Raw genomic sequence first — 20,345 nt, 5'->3', positions numbered from 1 at the left:
GCGGGCTCCGGAGGAAGGGGTGGGAAGGGCTGAGACAGGGCGGGACGGGGTTGGGGGAGGGGCGCCGAGGACAGAGGCGGGGACCAGGGCGGCCCGGGGGCAGGCCCTCCCCACTCGGGCACGTACTGCCGCGTCTTCCCGCGGCCGCGCACCGCCTAGGAGCTCCTCCTGTTTTCCCGCCCCGCTCCACTGCCTCAGCTCGCGATTGGCCAGGCCTCTGGGTGGGCCGCTTCCCTATTGGCAGAGGAACTTCAGGTGGTGAGTCCGGGATTGGTGAACGTCTGCGTTGCTCCCGCCCCTACTACCGCCGCGGCGCGCGATTGGCTGCCGCCGGCATTGTAGGCCTAGTCTAGGCAGCCCGAACTAGGCCTTGGGTAGAGGCGGTGGCAGAGGCAGCGGCGTTGTAAGGCAGGTGAACTCGGGGGCGGGGGTCCGGTCGGGTGGGAGTCGGGGTGAGGTGGCGTGGGGTGGGGCTCGGGGGCCCCTCTCGGGGAGGCGGGGAGCGGCCCAACCGCAGGCCCCGCCTGAGCCGCCAACGGCCGCTTCACCTTCTCATCTCCTCAGCTCGAGCGTCTCTTCCCCGGGTCCCTCTTCGACCCCGCGCCCTCTTTTCAGCTCGAGTGACCCTACCCCGGGTCTCTCCCCGGCCCCGCGCCCCCTCCCCGACCCCGCGCCCCCTCCTCAGCTCGAGCGCCTCCTTCCCAGCCTGCCCGGGCCCCGCGCCCCCTCCACAGCTCGAGCGCCCCTCCCCCGGGCCCCTCTTCGACCCCGCGCCCCCTCCTCAGCTCGAACGCCCCCGCCCGGCGTCGCGGTCCCGTTGCGGGCGGGGTGGTGCTCGCCCCCTGCCCGCCCTCAGTCCGGCGCCCCCGCCGCTCAAAGGAGGGTCCCGGGCGCGGCCTTCCTGGAACCGGGGCGGGGGCGGTCGGTCTCGGGATGCGCCTCTACCCACCTTGCCCACCTGCCCACCGGGCGCCCTCATGCCGCCGTCTCGCGGGGTCCTCACGGCAACCGGTCGCCCGGAGACCGCGTTTGCCCGGACTATTCCCAGCCTGGGGCACGTGGGGAGGGGGCCCAAGGCCTTCTATGCGCCCCTCGGAGCTCCGGGCGGAGGCCTGACCTGCTCTAACTCCGGGCTGAAAAAACTTGGTTAATGTCGCGGGATTGCTCTGTTGTCCTCTCAGCTTCCAGCGTTGCTGTGAAGAGTGTGCCGCTCTAATTCTTAATCCTTTGTATGCAGTCTGTTTTTACTCCCTGAGTCTTCAGTGCTCAGAAACGTGTGTTTTGGTCTCTTTTCATCCATTTCGTTGGGTGCTTCATTGTTCCTTTAAGTTTGGAAACTCGTAGTTAGTTTAGTTTTGGGGGAATTTTCTCAAATTATATTCATTGACCATTTCCTCTTTATTTTCTCTCTGCGTTTTGGAAATACTATTATTTGGACATTGGACTTCTTGGACTGGTTTTCTGTTTTTTCTTTAACCTTTATCTCTCCCCCTTTCCATCTTTGTCTTTTTGTTTCACTTTCTAGGGTATATTCTCAATCTTTTGTTTTAACACACATCTGTTCAGCATTTTGTTTTGACCACAATATTTTAAATTGCCTAGAGCCTTTTATTGTTTTTTTTTCTCCAAAATTTAGCAACATGTTCTTATTTCATAAAGGTCTGTCTTTCCTGAAATGTCGGGGATCTCTGTTGAACACATCTGAGAGTGGGACCCTGCCCCGTCTTTTGGGAGTTCTTGTGCACCTGTGTTGGGTGTTACGACACGTAGGGTTTCCTTGAGGAACTCTCAGTGTCATTATCTTTAGGTCCTTTTATTGGGCTTTCCGGCCTCCTGCCTCATTTTAGAAGTTGGGTAGGACTGTATGGTTGGGGCTTTCAACAATTAATAAGGAAATGCTCACTTACCCCCTTCTCAGGAAGGCATCCCGAAACTCCACTATTCCTCTTACCTGATCTAGATAACGCTTGGTTTTATCCTCCAATATTTTTTGGTGGGGGGGGGGGGGGCAAGAAGGAGGTCAATGCCATGCAGTGAGGTAGCTAATTTTTGTGGCGGAATACAAGCATAAAATTAACCATTTGTAACCTGTACAGCTTAGTGGTGTTATGTTTACCACCATCTAGTCCCAGAACCTTATCTCCCTAATGGAAACGAACCAATTAGCAGTCAGTCCCAATTACCCACTGCTCTTAGCAAGCACTAATCTGCTCTCTGTGAATTTGCCTAATTGGGATTGTTTACATAAATGGATTCATACGATAGGTGACCTTTTGTGTCTGAGCTCTTCCACTTAGCATAATACTGTGTAGTAGCATGTGTCAGAACTTTTTTTTATGACCATAATATTCCATTGTAGGAATATATCAAAGTTTGCTTATCCATTCATCTGTTAGTGGACATTTGAGTTGTTTACACTTTTTGTCTATTATGAATAATGTTGTTGTGAATATTTGCATATAAGCATTTGAGTACCGGTTTTCAGTTCTTTCCGGTATACATATTGGAGTGTAATTGCTGGGTCATATGGTAGCTCTGTATTCAAGTTACAGATGAACCACCAAACCATTTTCCACTGTGACTGCACCATTTTACATGCCCACCAGCAATGTTTGAACGTTCCAATTTCTCTACATCCTCTCCAACACATATTTCCTTTTTTTTGTAATTATGGCCGTCCTAGTGGGTGTGAAGTAGTATCTCATTTTTGTTTGCTTTTCCTTAATAACTAATGACTGAGTATCTTCATGGCCTTGTTAGCCATTTGTATATCTTTAGAAAAATGTCTGTTCAGGTCCTTTGCCCATTTTTTAAGTTGGGTTGTCTTTTGGCTGCATTGTAAGATGATTTGCATATACTTTCTTCCATTGGGTTTTCTCTTCACTCTTGATAGTGTCCTTTGATGCACAAACATTTTAATTTTGATGAAGCCCAATTAATTTTTTTGTTATCATTGCTCGTTCTTTTGGTGTGTCTAAGAAACCATTGTGAAATCAAGGTCTTGAAGATTTACCCCTATGTTTTTACCTCAGAGTTTTATAGTTTCAGCTCTTACATTTAGGCTTTTTATCCATTTTGAGTTAATTTTTGTATAAGGTGTAAGGATCCACCTTCATTCTTTTGCATGTGATGTCCAGTTGCCCCAGCACCATTGTTGAAGAGACAATTCTTTCCCTATTGACTGTTCTTGGCACCCCAGTAGAGAATCAGTTGACCATAAATGTGTGGGTTTATTTCTGGGCTCTCAAGTCTGTTCTGTTTGTAAGTCTAACCTTATGCTACACTGTTTTGTAGTAAGTTTTCAAATTGGGAAATGTGAGTCCTCCAAATTCAGTCTTACAAGATTATTTTTGGCTATTTGGAATCCATTGTAGATCCATATGAATTTAAGGATTAGCTTTATCATATCTGCAAAAAAGGCCACTGGGGTTTTGACAGAGATTGTGTTGACTGTGTAGATCATTTAGGGAGCACTGTCATGTTAACAATGTTGTCTTCTAGCCTATGAACAGGGAATGTCTTTCTCTTTAGGTCTTTAATTTTTTTCAGTGGTGTTTTGTAATTTTCAGTGTACCAGTTATTTTGCACTTCCTTGGTTAAATTTATTCTTGTTTGTTGTTTTTGATGCTATTGTAAGTAATTTTAATTCTTAATTTCATTTTCAGATTGTTCATTGCTAGTGTATAGAAATATGTGTGGTATTGTGTGTTGATCTTGTATCCTGCAGCTTTGCTTGAATTTGTTCATGAGCTCTTGTTTTTTGTGAATTCTTTCTTTTTTAACTGAAGGATAGTTGACACATAGTATTATATTAGTTTCAGGTGTACAACATAGTGATTCCATATTTATGTACATTATGAAGTAGTCACCATGACAAATCTAGCCACTGTCACACACAAAGGTGTTACCTATCATTAACTGTGTTCCTATGCCATGCACAGCATCCATGGATCTTATTTTATAAGTGGAAGCCTGTACCTTTTAATCACTTTCCCCCATTTTCCTCATTCCCCGCTCCGGCAACCATCAGATTGTTCTCTTTATCTTTGAGTCTGTTTCTGTTCTGTTTGCTCTCTGTCCCCTAGATCATACACATAAGCAAAATCACACAGTATTCGTCTTTCTCTGACTTATTTCACTCAGCATAACATCCTGTAAGTCCATCCATGTTATTGCAAATGGCAAAATTTCATTTTTTTTATGGCTAAATAATATTCTATTGTATACTTATACCACATCATTATCCATTCATCTACTGATGGGCACTTAGGTTGCTTCCATATATTGGCTATTGTAAGTAATGCTCTACTGATACATGTATCTTTTAAAATTAATGTTTTCACTTTCTTTGGATAAATACCCACAAGTGGAATTGCTAGATCATATAGTAGTTCTATTTTTAATTTTTTGAGGAAACTCCGTACTGCTTTTCATAGTGACTGCATTCAGAGTGTACAAAGGTTTCCATTTCTCCATGTTCTCACCAACACTTGTAATTTCTTGTCTTTTTGGTAATAGCATTTTAACCAGTGTGAGGTGATATTTCATTGTGGTTTTGATTTGCATTTCCCTGATTAGGATTTTCTATATATGATATCTTGCCATCTGTGATTAGAATTAGTATTACTTATTCATTTCCAATTTGATGCCTTTTCCTTGCCTAATTGCTCTGGCTGGAACGTCCAATACCATCTTGAAATAGCCTTGGTGAAAACAGACATCCTTTTCTTCCTGATCTAAGGGGAAAGCTTTCAGTCTTCCACCGCTGGGTGCGATGTTACCCATGAGTTTTAGTAAATGCCCTTTTTCATGTTGAGGAAGTTCTCTTCTATTCCTAGTTTGATCAGTGTTTTTATCATGAAAGAGTGTTGGATTTTAACAAATGTTTTTCCTCCACTGATTGAGATGATCATGTGGTTTTGCCTAACTGCTTCTTAAACAGTCTTTCAGCATTCTATTCCGGCTGTGTTTTGGTTGTGTCCTACACTCTTACTCCTAAATGTACAGAGATGCCATGCTCTTAGCCTTTGGGGGTTTGGTGATGCAAATTGGATTATTTCTCAGTGTTCCTTCTTGTAAGCTTATGATTCAGCTTTTTCTTTCTTTTTTTTTTTTTTAGATAATTATATTTTATTGAAGGGTAGTTGACACACAGTATTACATTACATTAGTTTCAGGTGTACAACACAGTGATTCAACATTTATATACATGATAATTCTAGGTACCAGCTATCACCATACCAAGTTGTTACAATATTTTGACTATATTCCTTATGCTATCTATACATTACATCCCGGTTACTTATTTATTTTACAATTGGAAGTGCATACTTTTTTTTGTTGTTGTTGTGAGGGCATCTCTCATATTTATTGATCAAATGGTTGTTAACAACAATAAAATTCTGTATAGGGGAGTCAACGCTCAATGCACAATCGTTAATCCACCCCAAGCCTAATTTTCATCAGTCTCCAATCTTCTGAAGCATAATGAACAAGTTCTTACATGGAGAACAAATTCTTACATAGTGAATAAGTTACATGGTGAACAGTACAAGGGTAGTCATCACAGAAACTTTTGGTTTTGCTCATGCATTATGAACTATAAACAGTTCAAATATGAATACTCATTTGATTTTTATACTTGATTTATATGTGGATACCACATTTCTCTCTTTATTATTACTATTTTTAATAAAATGCTGAAGTGGTAGGTAGATACAAGATAAAGGTAGAAAACATAGTTTAGTGTTGTAAGAGAGCAAATGTAGATGATCAGGTGTGTGCCTATAGACTATGTGTTAATCCAAGCTAGACAAGGGCAATAAAACCTCCACGTATGCAGAAGATTTCTCTCAGAACAGGGGGGAATGAGGTTCTAAGCCTCACCTCTGTTGATCCCCAATTTCTCACCTGATGGCCCCCCTGTGACTGTGCCTGTCTTAGGTTGTTCCTCCCTTGAGGAATCTTACCCGTCTCTGGCTAACCAGTCATCTTCCAGGGCCATACAGGGAAATATAAAGTTGGTAAGTGAGAGAGAAGCCTTATTGTTTGAAATGATTCAGCTTTTTCTTGCCTGAGTTTTCATTCATCCATTTGCTTTATAGCTTCTAAATTCTTGCTATTGTCTTTTCTCACTTTTGTTTTGTTCTCATGTATGTATATCTTAAAAAATCCCCTTTTAAGAGGGGTCTGTGGAAGAGAGTGAAGCTAACATCTATGTTCAGTACACCATTTTTAACTGAAAATTCCCAGGTGACCTATTTTCAAACACTAGCTGGCATTTGATGGAGTGTCTATGCATAACCATTGTTTTCTGGTCCTGATTTTGTGATCAAATGGTCTCCAGGTTCCAAAACATAAACCCAGTTTGAATTTGCTTACAATGAATGTCAGGTAACAGTTTTGGTAGACATGGTGACAAAGGATGAAAGCATCCTTCAGCATTGCAACTCCTGCCCTTACCTAAATATTCAAGGGAAGGCAAGAGTCCAGGGAATCCCAGTGCATTTTGTGGGGCCCACTGCCAATTCAGGCTAGGTGGTCCTGAACACATCTGAGTTCAGAGTACATGGAATAGGACAGTGACGGTGGCCAAGCACAAGCTATGTCAGATCTGCTCGCTGCACGTCTCTCAGGGTCATGGCTGTTCATTGCTGCTCACAGATTTGGCAGTATTACTCAGTTGATTGAAAAGACTCTTTAATTTTCTTCCTCCCTTGCTTCCTAAATTTGGAACTCATTTCTCTTTGGTCTGCTTACCCAACCTGGTTTGCAGATAGAGGCTAGACCTGCTGGCTCTGTGTTTGAAACTGTTTACTCCCATTGGGCCAAAGTAAACCGACAGGAGTGACAGATGAAAAATATATGATGTTGCTGCTGATAATAGCTATTTATTATAATCATGTACTATAATTAACTACTTCATTAAGTAATCTGTAATTCATTAGTGAATTTTTTTGAATAATATCTGATTAACTATGCTTGTTATTTTGGTGCGTTGTTTTTCATTTAGTCGCATAGGGGCATTCAGTGAATGGTCATGGACTACAAGTGTTAGCTGAGGGGATAAGGACTATGTGACAGACTTTTTGACATTTGTGCAGAATAAAACTGCAGGTCCCAGACTGAAGTAATCAAGTGCAGATCAGTGATTCCCAGAGGGGACTGAGAAGGCTCACCTGGTGCCGTCTATAGCTTGAAAACAAAGCAGTGCATTGTCTGGTTGCTTTATTCTTAGTCAGTCTATTTACTTTGTTTGATCTTTAATTAATATTATTGGAAGATGTGAGCTATATCTAGAATATGAAAAACAAATCAATTTAATGATTTCTCCTTGTGCCACAAACCTCTTCAGTCCTGAAAAGTGCTCATTTTTATTCTGGTCTTTCACCTTTGGGAGGACAGAACATTAAAAGATGATGGAGAAATGGTGTAGATTAACTGTTTACATTTATAATACAAGTAAAATGCTGTCATTACTGTTCCTATTTTCATTCCCTGTTACAGTTGGAAGTGAAGCAGAGCTAACACAACTGTTCTTACTAGATGAGGACATACAAGGAAATCTTTGGGGAAAGAATCTATTGCAAGAAATGGTATCCTAAGATTCTGTAAGGAGAAAGAAGACTAAGGGACCCAAAGATGCATGACCATTACTGTTCTTCATGAATTGGCACAGCTTTTGAGGGTGATTTTTCCAGGGCATAGTCAGATAAGGAACAGAGTGATGAGGGGAATTCATGAGTATTTTCAGCATAACAGCTGCAAAGCAAGCAACATGCATAGCTGTGAGTTCTTCCCACTTGTGTAGGCACCTGTAAGGTATACATTTGTTATACAGGTGAGGTTTAGTTCCTGTCCTCAGAGAGCTTAAGGTCTAGTTGGAGAGGAAGACTCATTAATAAATATTACAGGTTCTGGTAAGTGATGCACGCCAGGTAGCGCTAAAATTGGCACCCAATTTGGATTTAGGATTTGGGAGAATCCAGGAGAGCTTCCTGGAGGTGCTATCTCAGCTGAATTCTAAGATGAGTATTAGTTAGCCAAGAGAATTTGGGGTGGAAAGAGACCAAGAGGATGGGGAATCAGGAGTGTGCCCCAGACAAGGATAGCACGTAGGAACAATATAGGCATCCTGGGGAGATACTGTGGGTCTGGTTCCAGACTACTGCAGTAAAGCAAATATCACAATAAAGTGAGATGAATGAACTTTCTGATTTCCCAGTGCATATAAAAGTTATGTTTATACCAAACTGTTGTCTATTGGATATGCAAGAGTATTGTCTAAAAAAACGATGTACATACCTTAATCAAAAATGCTTTATTTCTAAAAAATACTAACTACCACCTGTGCTTTCAAAGTCGTGATCTTTTTGCTGGAGGAGGGTCTTGCCTCCATGCTTACAGCTGCTGCCTGATCCGGCTGGTGGCTGCTGGATGGGGTGGCGGGGGCCATTTCTTAAGACAACAGAGACATTGGCTGGGCGGTTGGCACTTCCCTTCACAGACGTTTCTCCAGCGTGCGATCCTGGGTGATAGCATTTTACCCACAGTAGAACTTTGAATACTGTAGTCAGTCCTCTCAATCCCTGCAGCTGCTTTATCAACTCAGTTTAGATGACACTCTTAAGTCCTTTGTCGTCATGTCAACCATCCTCACAGCGTCTTCCCCAGGAGCAGATTCTGTCAAGAAACCCTTCTGTGCTCCTCATTAGGGAGCAACGCCTCACCCATTCACGTTTAATCCCGAGGTTGCAGGACTCGGTCCCCGTGTCAAGGCTGCTCTTGTAGTTCCAGTTCTCTTGCTGTTTGCTCCATGTGTGCAGTGACTGCCTTGCTGAAGACTTGAACCCCTCACAGTCAACTTGAGGGTTGGAATCGACCTCTTCGAATCTCCTGGTGGTGGTGATATTTTGACCTCTTCCCATGAATTGCACATGTTCCCAATGGCATCTGGAATGGTGGCTCTGTTCCAGAAGGTTTTCAGTTCACTTTGCCCAGATCCAGCAGAGGGGTCACCATCTATTCTATGGCTGCTGGAGCTTCCGAGATGTATTTCTTCAGTGAGAAGACTTGAAAGTTGAGATGACTGCCTGACCCGTGGGCTACAGAAAGGGTGCTGTGCTGACTGCATGGAGACCACGCTGATCTCAGTGTTCCTCTGGTGAGGGCTCATCTGTGTGCATCAGCGACCAGGTGCGTGGTTGGGGCAGTAGCGTTTTGAAAGCAATCTTTTTTTCTGAGCAGTCGGTCTCAACAGCGGGCTAAAAATAATCTGTACACCACGCTATAAACAGACATGCTGTTGTCCAGGCCGTGCTGTTCCATTTCTAGGGCACAGACAGAGTAGGTTTAGCATAATTTTGAGGACCTAGGATTTTCAGAATGCTAAATGGACATTGACTCCATCTTAAAGTCATCAGCTGCATCGGCCCCTAACGAGAGTCATCCTGTCCTTTGAAGCTTTGAACCAGGCACTGACTTTCCTCCCAGCTCTGCAAGTCCTTGACGGCATCTTCTTCCCCCAGGAGGCCATTTCATCTGCAGATAAACGCTGTTGATTAGCGCAGCACCTTCGTTAGTTCTCTCAGCTGGACCTTCTGGGTAACTTGCTGCAGCTTTTCCATCAGCGCTTGCTGCTTCCTCTGCACTTGGATGTTACAGAGAAGGCTTCTTCCTTAAGCCTCATGAACCGACCTCCGCTGGCTTCACGCTTTTCCTCTGCAGCCTCTTCGACTCTCAGCCTTCATGGAATTGAAGAGAGTCAGGGCCTCACTCTGGGTGCAGCTTTTGCCTAAGGGACTATCGTGGCTGGTTTGGTCTTCCAGGCCACTCACACCTTCTGCCCGTCAGCAGTCAGGCCATTTCACTATATCATTGGTTGTTCCTGGAGGAGCATTTTAATGCCTTCAATCACTTTTCCTTTGTGCTCACATCTTGGCCGTTTGGCACAAGAGTGGCTTTTGGCCAGTCCCAGCTTTCGGCATGCCTTCCTCACTGAAAATGCTTTTCCCTCATTTCTGGCTTTTGATTTAAAAGTGAGACATACTTCGGCTTGAACATGTAGAGGCCGTAGTGGGTTTTTAATTGGCCCGATTTCAATACTGTCGTCTCAGGATAGGAAGGCCTGAGGACAGGGAGAGAAATGGGAGCGGCTGGTCAGTGGAGTGGTCAGAACACAGGACGTTTATCGATTAAGTTCTCCATCTCATGGGTGCGGTTTGTGGCATCAAGGATACAGACACCACAACTATAACAGTAATGGAAATGTTTGAAATAGTGTGAGAATTACCAAAGTGTGACACAGAGACACGAAGTTAGCAGGTGCTGTTGGAAAAATGGCACTGACAGATGTGCTCGACCCTGGGTTACCACAAACCAATCTGTAGAAAACACAAACAAAACGGAATAGGAGGTATGCCTGTATGTATATGGGTTGGAGTAGGGAAGAGGGTTCCCTGAGCCCAGGTTCTCAGCGATACTGTGATGGAGATGCATGGGAGGTGGAGAGGGGCAAGTGGCCATTTGGATGGAGGCCCTTGGTGCATTCTGTCTCGGCTCTTAGCTGTAGGTGCTGGGGAGCCATGGTAGCTGTGGATAAAGTGAAGATTCCTATGGCCAGGAATCTCACCTGGCCTTGGTTGGCTAGCTCACTACACATGTGTGTGAAATACATTGTTATTGACTCAATACAAAGAGCTCCACCCATTACTCTGGGTGACACGGTGGCACGGCTGCAAGTCTGCCCGAGAGCAGTGGCTGGAGTGGTGGCAGTGCCGAGGACAGAGTCTGAGACGGCTGCAGGGGTAGAGAGACCCAGAGGCAGAGACCCGCTTGCCTTATGCAGACTTGCTCTGAGTGGACGGGATTCTAGTGATTGACCTGCCACCATGGGAATAAAATTGGGTATAAACTCTTTCACCCCAAGAACATTCCATTGTCATTTCTTTGGTCTTACTGAATCCATAGTGAACTTGTCAGGGGCTGAAACTCTTGGGCAAGACAGTAGCCATGAAGGGAATGAGATGTCAGATCTCTTTGGGTGATTCTGGCAGTTTTCTGGCTTGAGGGGGCGAGGCTAGAGAGGGAAACTAGTCAAGGTGTTTGTAGGAAGCCAACAAGAGATGCTGTGGCAGGTAACAGGTGTGAGGAGGGGGTGACCCACTGGAAGGTGGGTGCTGCTGGTCTGAAAGGGGAGGAGCAGGGTGATAGGGCCCTTTGGACATTGGGAATTCAGTTACTGTGGGTGATACAGGTGGAAATGCAACAGGAAGTAAAATAAGATGCCTGCCTTTCTTTAAACAAAAGGAATCACAGATGGATTAGAGAAGTTAAAAGGACCAGAAATGCCCAAGTCAAAGCAGTAAGAGTAATAGAATCCGTAACAGACTGTTGATGTGTTCTTGGGTCAGAGAAGCAGAACGTGATAGTCCCGGGAAAACTAAAGTCACCATAAGCCAGTGTAGTGACAGATGGGGATACCCAGGGTGTGTTTGACGGGTATGCAGTTAGTATCCTGTAAAACAGCAAGAAAAACACAGAGCTTCCCATTAGGTTTAAGAAAGGCTGCTGACTAGTGTTCTTAACCCATCAGAGTGGCCACACAGAGTCTAGCACCTGTGGTGTAAGGAGCTTGGTGAAGCGTGCGGAGCCCCAGGGTGAGGCCTGCACAGCATTGCTGCTTGGTAGGCGCCAGCTGTAGGCAAGCAGAGGCCTTGTGGGAGTCCTGACTGCCCTGGTTATAAGGAAGTTTAGTGCTATCCATATTTAAAGCAAATACAATAAAACTATGTTAATGCTTTCTCTGTTCATAGAAGGCCCTTCACATGTACAAAATGTTTGATTTTGGGCTTTTGCTGGAAAGTGGTGATAAATCACTGTAAGAGGAAGTGGAGATTAACGATCTGGAGCACGTATCATTAGAGATGAAAACTGTGATAATTATCATCACATGGAAGTAATTATTTTCCCTAAACTCAGAGCTGTTTTATACAAACAAACCCCTCCAGCCTATACCTCTTCCTGTTTGTATCATTTCTAAAAGAGAGAAACAGCCCATTTTGGCTAGAGAAGCTATCTTTCAGTACAGAGTTGCTGCTCAGATAACTGACTTTTATTGAGTGCCCCGTCCTCCTGACCCCCTGCAGGTGCTGCTGAACAGTTGAGGTGCCTCTGACCCCGGCCCACCTGGCAGGCGTGCCTCCCCTTCCCAGGGGTAGTAGCTGAGCAAAGGTACCACGGGGTGCAGGTGCTGCCACCCTCCCCCACTCCCCAGCTATCACGTGGAGTAAGGAGAAAGCCTGTATCAACCCAGTGCATCTGGCTGCCCAGCACTGCTTCACAAATGAACACCATATGTTTTTTCTTTTTGGAAATAATAGTTACTGGGTTACTTGCTTAAATTATAAGACCAATACTGTGGGTAAAATGAGAGTTCCTGTGGCCAGGATTTTCACCTGGCCATGGTTGACTAGCTCACTGCACACCTGTGGGCAATACATGGCTGTTGACTCTATAAAAAGAGCTCCGCCCAGTGCTCTGGGTGCAACCTCAGTTTAGGGAAAATAATTACTTCGATGTGAAGATAATTACCACAGCAAGGGTGCAGGAGAGCAGAGGCTGGAGTGGTGGCAGCACCGAGGACAGAGGGGTCCAGAGGCAGAGACTGGCTTGCTGCATACAGACTTGTCTGAATGAATGGGATTCTAGTGACAGACCTGCCACCTGGAAATAAAGTTGGGTATAAATAACCCTTTCACCCCAAGAACGTTTTACTGTCATTTTCTTTGGTCACATTGAATCAATAGCAAACTTGCCTGGGGCTGAAACCTGTTGGCAAGACAAATACCTACTCTTTAAAAAAAATATCGGACAGAAGAGGGTTAAGTGAAAAGAAGTCCCATTCTCTGATACGCCATTGCAATCAGTGTATTTTCCCAGAAGTTTTAAAAACATATTCTAATATATATATAACATAGCATTCAGTAAGGCCCTTTCAAATATTTTTATATTATAGTCATTTGTTTCTGATTTGCTGTTTTAAATAATCAGTTCATTTTTAAGTAATCTCATAGTATAAATGGCAGTTTTTCATAAACTAACATTGTTTTGCTTCCTTAAACTGAACCAGAAACATGACTCCAATTCCTGTTTATTATGTCAGAGAAGTAATTACATTGAACAGGATCTTCAGAAACTGCTTTCTAACCCAATTTATTAGTTTTTAGTCCTTGAGCAAAAGTAACTTATGTTTTTATTAATCTCTTTGGTTTTATACAGGATGAAGATCTGAGCAGAGTATTATGTTAAGATTTATTACTAATTTTTAAGGGGCATCTTGGAATTTTAATTCTAAAAGTACTATTGCTTTACAATGGACATAAGAAATGAAACACCAGATTTCAGGGCAGCTGCGCTTTGAAACCTAGCCCTAGGTGATTAATGATTGGTGTGGATGGAGTTAGAACCAGTGGGTTGTATACCTGTTCACACATGCTCTACAGTGATGTGACTCCTGGAAGGTCCTTGAGGGACTGCTTGGCCAGCCTTAGCATTCACTGCTGGCCAGACCTGCCAAGGCCCGGAGGCCGAAGGTCGTAGTGGTCATGTGGTGTGCAGTCCCGTCCTCTCCAAATGGCCACTCCCTCAACCCCCAGACGGCACCTGTTGGCAGATGGTGACTCCAGGGAGGAGGGTTGAGTCTGTCCCTGTCTCCCTGCATTGGTGTTTTCCCTGTGGACAGGTTCAGATGAAAGGCACGGGTTCTGATGGTCGTTTCAGGGGGAGAGTGTGGTTTAAATGGGGGCTGTGAATTTGTTCTGAGGATTTCTGATTGGAAAGCTATGTCAACCTGTTTGGTCTCAGGCTCATTTTTAGTCTCGATCTACTTCATCAATGACTGAATCAGCTAATAGATTGTAACATGCTAGTCCTCATAAAGACAGTGCCTTTGGAGCAAATTCCAACTGCTTTGTACTTTGATAAAAAGTAATTTTACCAGATGAATACTTGTGTTTTATAGTGATGAAGGAATTCAAGTTTGCTCTTTTCCAGTTTTTCTTTGGAACTAACAGCCCTAAGAGAGTACTTTGTGCTTGTGTTATTTCAGAGCCACTCTAGTTCTTTATTTTTTTAAAATCATTAATCTACAGTTACATGAAGAACATTATGTTTATTAGGCTCCCCCCTTACCAAGTTCCCCCCACAACCCCATTACAGTCACTGTCCATCAGCGTAGTAAGATGCTATAGAATCACTACTTGTCTTCTCTGTGTTGCACAGCCCTCCTGTGCCCCCCCACATTATACATGTTAATCGTAATGCCCCCTTTCTTTCTCCTTGTCCTTATCCCTCCCTTCCTACCCGTCCTCCCCAGTCCCTTTAACTTGGGTAACTGTTAGTCCCTTCTTGGGTTCTGTGATTCTGCTGCTGTTTTGTTCCTTCAGTTTTTCTTTGTTCTTATACTCCACATATGAGTGAAATCATTTGGTACTTGTCTTTCTCTGCCTGGCTTATTTCACTGAGCATAATACCCTCTAGCTCCATCCATGTTGTCGCAAATGGTAGGATTTGTTTTCTTCTTATGGCTGAATAATATTCCATTGTATATATGTACCACATCTTTATCCATTCATCTACTGATGGACACTTAGGTTGCTTCCATTCTTAGCTATTGTAAGTAGTACTGCGATAAACATAGGGGTGCATCTGTCTTTTTCAAACTGGGCTGCTGTATTCTTAGGGTAAATTCCTAGAAGTGGAATTCCTGGGTCAAATGGTATTTCTATTTTGAGCTTTTTGAGGAACCTCCATATTGCTTTCCACAATGGTTGAACTAATTTACATTTCCACCAGCAGTGTAGGAGGGTTCCCCTTTCTCCACAACCTCACCAACATTTGTTGTTGTTTGTCTTTTGGATGGTGGTGATCCTTACTGGTGTGAGGTGATATCTCATTGTGATTTTAATTTGCATTTCTCTGATGACTAGCGATGTGGAGCATCTCTTCATGTGTCTGTTGGCCATCTGAATTTCTTCTTTGGAGAACTCTGTGGTCAGCTCCTCTGCCCATTTTTTCATTGGATTATTTGCTTTTTGTTTGTTGAGGTGCGTGAGCTCTTTATATATTTTGGATGTCAACCCTCTATCGGATCTGTCATTTATGAATATATTCTCCCATACTGTAGGATGCCTTTTTTGTTCTGTTGATGCTGTCCTTTGCTGTACAGAACCTTTTCAGCTAGATACAGTCCCACTTGTTCATTTTTGCCTTTGTTTCCCTTGCCTGGGGAGATATGTTCATGAAAAGTTGCTCACGTTTATGTCCAAGAAATTTTTGCCTATGTATTTTTCTAAGAGTTTTATGGTTTTAAGACTTACATTCAGGTCTTTGATCCATTTTGAATTTACTTTTGTGTATGGGGTTAGACAATGGGCCAGTTTCATTCTCTTACATGTAGCCGTACAGTTTTGCCAGCACCACCTGTTGAAGAGGCTGTTATTTCCCCATTGTATGTCCATGGCTCCTTTATCGTATATTAATTGACCATATATGTTTTGGTTAATGTCTGGAGTCTCTATTCTGTTCCACTGGTTTGTGGCTCTGTTCTTGTGCCAGTAGCAAATTGTCTTGATTACTGTGGCTTTGTAGTAGAGCTTGAAATTGGGGAGCGAGATCCCCCCCCACTTTATTCTTCCTTCTCAGGATTGCTTTGGCTATTCGGGGTCTTTGGTGTTTCCATATGAATTTTTGAACTATTTGTTCCAGTTCGTTGAATGCTGTTGGTAATTTGATAGGGATTGCATCAAATCTGTATATTGCTTTGGGCAGTATGGCCATTTTGACTATATTAATTCTTCCTAGCCAAGAGCATGGGATGAGTTTCCATTTGTTAACGTCTTCTTTAATTTCTCTTGAGAGTGTCCTGTAGTTTTCAGGGTATAGGTCTTTCACTTTCTTGGTTAGGTTTATTCCCAAGTATTTTATTCTTTTTGATGCAATTGTGAATGGAATTGTTTTCCTGATTTCTCTTTATGTTAATTTGTCATTAGTGTATAGGAAAGCAACAGATTTCTGTGTATTAATTTTGTATCCTGCAACTTTGCTGTATTCTGATATTCTAGTAGTTTTGGAATGGAATCTTTAGGGTTTTTTATGTACAATATCATGTCATCAGCAAATAGTGACAGTTTACTTCTTTACCAATCTGGATTCCTTGTATTTGTTTTGTCAAATTGCCGTGGCTAGGACCTCCAGTACTGTGTTGAATAACAGTGGGGAGAGTGGGCGTCCCTGTCTTGTTCCCGATCTCAGAGGAAAAGCTTTCAGCTTCTCGCTGTTCAGTATGATGTTGGCTGTGGGTTTATCATATATGGCCTTTATTATGTTGAGGTACTTGCCCTCTATACCCATTTTGTTGAGAGTTTTTATCATGAATGGATGTTGAATTTTGTCGAATGCTTTTTCAGCATCTGTAATTTTCTTTTTTAGTGGGGTCTTTGCCTGGTTTTGGTATTAGAGTGATGTTGGCTTCATAGAATGAGTTTGGGAGTATTCCCTCCTCTTGTATTTTCTGGAAAACTTTAAAGAGAATGGGTATTATATCTTCTCTGTATGTCTGATAAAATTCTGAGGTAAATCCATCTGGCCTGGGGGTTTTGTTCTTGGATAGTTTTTTGATTATTGCTTCAATTTCATTGCTGGTAATTGGTTTGTTTAGATTTTTTGTTTCTTCCTTGGTCAGTCTTGGAAGATTGTATTTTTCTAGGAAGTTGTTCATTTCTTCTAGGTTTTCCAGCTTGTCAGCATATAGGTTTTCATAGTATCTCTAATAATTCTTTGTATTTCTGTGGGGTCCGTTGTGATTTTTCCTTTCTCGTTTCTGATTCTGTTGATGTGTGTTGATTCTCTTTTTTCTCTTAATAAGTCTGGCTAGAGGCTTATCTATTTTATTTTCTCAAAGAACCAGCTCTTGGTTTCATTGATTTTTTTCTATTGTTTTATTCTTCTCAATTTTATTTATTTCTTCTCTGATCTTTATTATGTCCCTCTTTCTGCTGACATTAGGCCTCATTTCTTCTTTTTCCAATTTTGATAATTTTGACTTTAGCCTTTTCATTTGGGATTGTTCTTCCTTCTTTAAATATGTCTGGATTGCTATATACTTTCCTCGTAAGACTGCTTTTGCTGCGTCCCACAAAAGTTGGGGCTTAGTGTTGTTGTTGTCATTTGTTTCCATATATTCCTTGATCTCTATTTTAATTTGTTCGTTGATCCACTGATCATTTAGGAGCATGTTGTTAAGCCTCCATGTGTTTGTGAGCCTTTGTTTTCTTTGTACAATTTATTTCTAGTTTTATACCTTTGTCTTCTGAAAAGTTGGTTGGTAGAATTTCAATCTTGGATTTTACTGAGGCTCTTTTTGTGTCTTAGTATGTGGTCTATTCTGGAGAATGTTCCATGTGCACTTGAGAAGAATGTGTATCCTGTTGCTTTTAGATGCAGAGTTCTGTAGATGTCTATTAGATCCATCTGTTCTAGTGTGTTGTTCAGTGCCTCTGTGTCCTTACTTATTTTCTGTCTGGTGGATCTGTCCTTTGGAGTGAGTGGTGTGTTGAAGTCTCCTAAAATGAATGCATTGCATTCTATTTCCTCCTTTAATTCTGTTAGTATTTGTTTCACATATGTTGGTGCTCCTGTGTTGGGTACATATATATTTATAATGGTTATATCCTCTTGTTGGACTGAGCCCTTTATCATTATGTAATGTCCTTCTTTATCTCTTGTTACTTTCTTTGTTTTGAAGTCTATTTTGTCTGATACTAGTACTGCAACACCTGCTTATTTCTCCCTGTTGTTGGCAGGAAATGTATTTTTCCATCCCTTGACTTTTAGTCTGTACATGTCTTTGGGTTTGAGGTGAGTCTCTTGTAAGCAGCATATAGATGGGTCTTGCTTTTTTATCCATTCTGTTACTCTGTGTCTTTTGATTGGTGCGTTCAGTCCATTTACTGTTAGGGTGATTATTGAAAGATATGTACTTATTGCCATTGCAGGCTTTAGATTCGTGGTTACAAAAGGTTCAAGGTTAGCTTCTTTACTATCATACTAACTTAACTCGCTTATTGAAGTATTATAAATACAGTCTGATGTTTCTTTATTTCTCTTCCTTCTTATTCCTCCTCCTCCATTCTTTATATGTTGGGTGTTTTATTCTGTGCTCTTTTGACTGCTTTTGTGAGTAGTTGATTTTATTTTTTGCCTTTAGTTAGTATTTGGCTGATCTGCTTTCTTTGCTGTGATTTTATTTTCTCTGGTGACATCTATTTAGCCTTAGGAGTGCTCCCATTTAGAGAAGTTCCTCTAAAATACCCTGTAGAGGTGGTTTGTGGGAGGCAAATTCCCTCAACTTTTGCTTGTCTGGGAATTGTTTAATCCCTCCTTCATATTTAAATGATAATTGTGCTGGATACAGTATTCTTTGTTCAAGACCCTTCTGTTTCATTGCATTGAATATATCATGCCATTCTCTTCTGGCCTGTAAGGTTTCTGTTGAGAAGTCTGATGATAGCCTGATGGGTTTTCCTTAATAGGTCACCTTTCTCCTCTCTCTAGCTGCCTTTAGTACTCTGTCCTTGTCCTTGATCTTTGCCATTTTAATTATTATGTGTCTTAATGTTGTCCTCTTTGGGTCCCTTCTGTTTGGAGTTTTGTGTACTTCTGTGATCTGAACGACCGTTTCCTCCCCCAGTTTGGGGAAGTTTTCAGCAATTATTTCTTCAAATACACTTTCTATCCCTCTTTCTCTCTCTTCTTCTGGTGCCTCTGTAGTGAGGATATTGATCCTTTTGGATTGGTCACACAGTTCTGTTAATATTGTTTCATTTCTGGAGATCCTTTTATCTCTCTCTGTGTCAGCTTCTATGCATTCCTGTTCTCTGGTTTCTGTTCCATTAATGGCCTCTTGCATCTTGTCCATTCTGCTTTTAAGTCCTTCCAGGGATTGTTTTATTTCTGTAGTCTCCCTCCCTACTGTGTCAGTTAGCTCTTGCATTTTTCTCTGCAGCTCCATCAGCATGGTTATGACTTTTATTTTGAATTCTTTTTCATGAAGATTGGTTAGGTCTATCTCCCCAGATTCCTTCTCATGTGAGGTTGTCTGGGTTAGTCTGGTCTGTATCAAATTCTTCTGCCTGTTCATGGCGATAGAGGTAGTTGTGGGGAGTTGGCACGTGTGTCAGCTGGGAGAACATCCCTTCTTGCTAGTTTGTGGCCTTCCTCTCCTGGGAGAATGGCAACCCCTAGCAGCTTGTGCTGGGCAGCTGCACGCAGATGGGGTCTCTGATTCTTGTCCGGCTACTGTGGAGTTAAGCTCCGTGGTTGCTGTGGGCGTGGCCAGCCTCAGGCTGCTGCTCCACTATGGCGGAGTGGCGTCAGAGGGGGAACAGACGGGAAGCTGTTTATCGCCATGAGGGGCTGCAGAGCTGCGCTGCCGCCCAGGGGTTTAGTGCGCCTGGAGTTCCCTAGGATTCCCAGATGCTAGGCTGAGTGTGCTGGGACGCCTCTGTGGGGTCCCTGTCCCTTTAAGACGTTCAAAAAGCACTCACTTTTCTTTGTCCCAGGGGCGCCGGCTGCGGGGACCCGCTCACAGGTGTTACTGTCCCGTTTCCCTAGTATCCAGCATCCCACACACTGTGTGTCTACGCTCCGGTGCGGATGGCTAGGGCTGGGTGTTTAGCAGTCCTGGGCTCCCTCTCCCTCCCCGCTCCGACTCCTCTCCTCCCGCCAGGAGCTGGGGTAGGGGTGTTGCTTGGGTCCCACTGGGCCGTGGCTCGTATCTTACCCCCTTCGCGAGGTGCTGGGTTCTCGCAGGTGTGGATGTAGTCTGGCTGTTGTCCTGTGTCTTCTTGTCTCTCTTTTAGGAATAGTTGTATTTGTTGTATTTTCAAAAATATATATGATCTTGGGAAGAGATTTCCGCTGCTCTACTCACACCACCATCTTGGCTCCTCCCCCAGAGCCATTCTAGTTTTATCTCTTCCTTTGGTTTTTGCCACTTGCTTGAAGTTGTTTTCAACCTTGTGACTTTTTTTTTTTTTTTTGGAGATTTTTTTCAGGTTTGTTTTCTAGATGGTTACTAGATTAGTACAGGTACTCTAAATTGTAAATATTCAGATTTTATGTGTTGGTAAACCAAAATCCATTTTTGACCAGGCATTCAAGAACAAAAACTGTGCTTTATATTTTCATCTCTATGTATGATGTAAGTATTATATGTACAAGGAAACTAGGTGAAGAGCACTAAAAGGTAACCTAGTGTAATTTAAGAATCTTAACTAGAGATACTT

The 20,345-nt window shown here is 42.9% G+C and overlaps 1 protein-coding gene across 8 annotated transcripts in view; it reads left to right on the top strand.

Moving 5' to 3' along the window:
• Positions 1-220: 220 nt before the first annotated feature.
• The window catches only part of SUN1 (Sad1 and UNC84 domain containing 1), a 66,418-nt gene continuing 46,293 nt past the window's right edge, over positions 221-20,345 (top strand). For 7 of the 8 annotated variants that reach the window (XM_057487493.1, XM_057487492.1, XM_057487491.1 and 4 more), the window contains exon 1: positions 221-412. The gene's annotated coding sequence lies outside the window, so the exon portion shown is untranslated. The remainder of the gene's footprint in view (positions 413-20,345) is intronic. The other variant, XM_036932890.2, reaches the window with a different exon arrangement.

This window comes from Manis pentadactyla, chromosome 10, assembly GCF_030020395.1.
Source record: "Manis pentadactyla isolate mManPen7 chromosome 10, mManPen7.hap1, whole genome shotgun sequence".
NCBI lineage: Eukaryota > Metazoa > Chordata > Mammalia > Pholidota > Manidae > Manis > Manis pentadactyla.
Note: the sequence above shows the minus strand (reverse complement) of the source record. Positions and strands in the feature narration are given on the sequence as shown.